Source organism: Seriola lalandi, unplaced genomic scaffold (genome assembly GCF_002814215.2).
Source record: "Seriola lalandi dorsalis isolate HSWRI2012SDOR001 ecotype SW California unplaced genomic scaffold, Sedor1 jcf7180002052111, whole genome shotgun sequence".
NCBI lineage: Eukaryota > Metazoa > Chordata > Actinopteri > Carangiformes > Carangidae > Seriola > Seriola lalandi.
The window spans coordinates 144,866-148,756 of NW_019522664.1; the positions used below are offsets into that span (position 1 = coordinate 144,866).

Consider the following 3,891-nt stretch of genomic DNA (forward strand, 5'->3'; position numbering starts at 1 on the left):
GGGGGGGTCATGTGAGACCAAGGTGGGGTTCGGGGGTGGGGTTGTTCTGAGAAACCAAAGCTGTCACATTTGGCCACGTTTGCGGCGCTCCATTTGTGCACTTACTCTAATTAACAATCCCCAGGCTTTGTTCGGATGCAGCGAGCCGTCGGTTGCTCATCAAATATTCAGATGCACGCACATATTCAGGGGTGTGGGTGAAGCAGAGCTCCTCGCTTACTCGATACTTACAGCGTCTCTGTTATTTAAAAGTATCGTCTGTTTCCTCAGAGACTTGACTGATTGTCAACATACTTTGTCCCTCGCTGATCAGGCTAAAATAATCCTGTTCATTCTCATTTGGTTCTTTGAACGCAGCTTGAGGTTTGTTGATCTTGAATAAGAGTGAACTCTTATTTTGAAATAAAGGTTGAGTTGAAACTGGGATCAGCATTTGTGTGATTGGCTGAGCGCTGATCATGCGATTACACGTGCATGAGGGATCAGATTTAGTTCTACACTGCTCCACAATCTTTCCACTGTTTTCATATTTAATCAAAAACTTTGATCTGCTAAAGGCACAAGATGAAAACTACTGAAAAAAATAAAAGTAATTGGGATTCATCCTCTGGGGAACGTGAACAGCTGTAACATATCACACGAAAATCCATCCTAAAGTTGTCAAGATATTTTGCTAAAAGCCAGTAGAATCCACAGGTTGAGTGTAAACCTTGATGTGTTGGTGGTACTGGGGAATCACTAACATTATTAGGGTTCATCCTCTGGGGAGAAGGAATATCTTTGCCAAATTTCATGGCAATCCATCCAATAGCTGTTGAGATATTTCAGTGATGGGCAGACCGACATTAGCATCACTGCAGACATGCGCGCCGCTAGCATGGCTGAAATGCTGACTCTGTGTGTGTGTGTGTGTGTGTGTGTGTGTGTGTGTGTGTGTGTGTGTGTGTGTGGGCGATTCGTGTTCCCTCTCTTCCAGTCGGACGTTATGAATGTGAGTAATCAAAAGATGGATCTCTAGCCTTCGCAGATGCTTAATCTCTGTGACAAATGAAAGTGGGTGTTGCTGCAGTCTGGCTCCTCGCCACAGCGCGCTCCGTGTCACCCACACCACACCGGCCTCGGAGGCCTGGAGCCGGGCCGGTCCGTGATGGTGTTGGGTCCTGGAGAGGAACTTCCCCTGTTTTATCTCTGGACCCTCAAACATCTCCCTCTGCTGTCGGACCCCCCCCCCCTTTCTGTCCTCCCCCCACTTTCACTGACTCACCTTTTTGTCGCTGTGTGTTTATCAGTGGGGTTAGAAGTTAGAAATCCATCCTGTAAAGACAAATACTCGAATTGTTTTATTTTATTATCGAGCTCATTTGTTGTAAAGTTGTATTTTCTCAACTTGTGTTTTGATTTTTAATCAACGCACATAAAAAAGCCTCGGGCAAAGTCGTGTTATTCCATGAGAGAAGTCCTGCAATGAAATGAACTAATTATTTACATTAATTAACTAATCGTTCCAGCTCTGGTTTTCAGCTCTCTGGTTTCTGGGGAAACAGTGAAGCAGTCGTGTAAAGCGGGGATCACTGGGAGCCGTGATATTATATAAAATATCTCAGATTTAAAACCTTGAGCCGTCGTCTCTACATCCTGATTTCCCTCCACACCTCTGTATTTCCTCCCTCGCCTCCGTCTGCACGCGGCGACGAGGCGACGAATGAGTTGTGAATTGTGAGCTGTTGAGAGACGCCTCACTGTGTTTGTGGTGGATGAGGAACCAGTTGGTGCTGAGGCTGCAACTTATGTTTGTTATCTAAAAGGAAAAGTTGCACATATTGGGAAACAGGCTTCGTCACTGTCTGACAGAGAGTCGTGGCAGGATGAACCTCCTCCGGGGGCTCGGGGCTAAAGATTTGTTGTTGGGCCCCTTATTTCCTCTGATGCCTAAAAAGCAACCAGTAGTCCAGAGATGAAGTAACTGATTCGCTGACATGAAAGTCTGATTAAAAACAAAAGCTCAGCTCTGTGTATTTTTGTCATTTTTGCAAAAAATGAATTAGTTTCCGAGCTGGTTATTTGTCGAACGACGGGCGACACGACTCTGACTTTATGTTTTTATTCCACGACACAGCTTTCGTTTGCATTTGGCTCCTCAGTCTGAATCAATTAGAAGATTAAAATCTGCCTTTTTTATGATCTTCAGACGTCTCTGCACAAAGTCAGGCTTGTACAAAATGTGTTTTATTCCCACGGACCCATAATTCCAGTTCACAGCCGCACACTCAGTGGGACCGAAGCTGAAATTGTCCAGTCTTATAATAATATCTGGGACTTTGTCCAAACAGCAGCTGGCTCAGAAATGAAAGATGAAAATGTGAGTGAAGCAAAAACAGATGCAGTTTACAGTCGACCGTCAGGTCTGCGTACGGAGATGTCCTTTATTGTCATGCTGCTCGACCTCAAAATGACTTATTGAGCTTTGAGTTTGATAACGAGAGATAAATATTCTAGCTAACATTTTTATTTATAAATGTCTCCTGCGCAGGTCGCCTCAGTCCGTCACTTCTCCTCTCACATTGAAAACCACAGCAGCTCACCAGAGCAGATCTGTCAGATAAACACTGAGCCTCCACTCTTACACCCCATAAATGAAACGAATTACAGGAGATTTTAAAAGTTGAATGTCTCGTCCCTCTGGGATTTTAAACTTCAGATCCATTTAGTGACGTCTGTGATCGTCTCTGATGCTGTTTGTGCTTTTGTTTTCGTCTGGTTGTGTTTGTTTTTCTGTCTCTCTCTTGCGAAAGAGATCTCGACCTCAATGAGATTTCCTGATTAGATAAAGGTTGTACTGTATATACACACTGTGATGCGTTCAGCTTTATTCTCATTACACTAAACAGGGCTGCACAGTGAAATGCACTTGTTGCCCCCTCCTCACTACACACAACAAAAGTGTCTGAACAAATACTCAAATATTTATTAGAATAGAATAAAACAAATAAAATAGAACAAAGTACATAAAAGAGCTAAAGAAAGAAAATATGCACATATACACACAAATGTTTATAATATGTTCAATATCAGTGTCATGAAAGTTATAGATGTGTAATGTGTTTACAGCTTGTTGTGCTGCCTTCAAGGAACCAAAGAAATCTGGGAACCCATTGTAAACCATCTCAGTGTAGTTTTACATCTCCTCTCTCAGGCTTCTCTCTGCAGCTCTAGTAACAACAGGTCGGTGAGCCAATCAGAGGAGAGGAGGCTCTGAGCCTCTCTTCTGATTGGCTGACTGTTTTCTGAGTGATCCAATAAAAAATATAGCAGATTTCAGGTAAACCTCAGAGAAACCAAATACTATAAAGGTTTGGATGGTGGGTCCAGGTGGGCGGGGCTTGGTGACTGCTTTGTTGTGACATCACAAAGTTCCAGAAGTCCTGACGGCTGGTTTTAAGGCTCAGTTTCTGAATACAGGCTGTGTGCATTTCTCTGTGGACTGAGGCTTTGATACTTTCACAGTATTAATATAGAAGCTAGAGCTGATCTATAATCACACTACACATGGACACAGACCTTTATATTATATGGGAACTTTAAAAGAGTCTAAACTTCAAAAGTTAGCTCTGTTTTTATATCAGGCCTCAAATTAGCAAATGAAGTCAGTGTTTACTCCTTCCTCCAGCGGTCGTTTCTAAGTGCACTGAACGCCTCAGTGGCTCCACAAAGTAACCGCAGACCCAGATGAACAGCGTGAGCAGTGATTAGCTGCGTTCCCCTCCCTCCTCAGACACTGATGCATCGCCGTCATTTACCAGAACGCAGGAAAAGCAGAGCAATTTGAGAGGCATCACAACTTACCCCTGCTAGCAGCCCCCACCACCGTCACACTGCTCTCTGCACCCCCCC

The 3,891-nt window shown here is 43.8% G+C and overlaps 1 protein-coding gene across 1 annotated transcript in view; it reads left to right on the top strand.

Annotated features, from left to right (window-relative positions):
• Window positions 1-3,891, top strand: part of pitpnm2 (phosphatidylinositol transfer protein, membrane-associated 2) — a 45,239-nt gene that overhangs the window by 3,023 nt on the left and 38,325 nt on the right. The gene's annotated exons all lie outside the window — the stretch shown is intronic.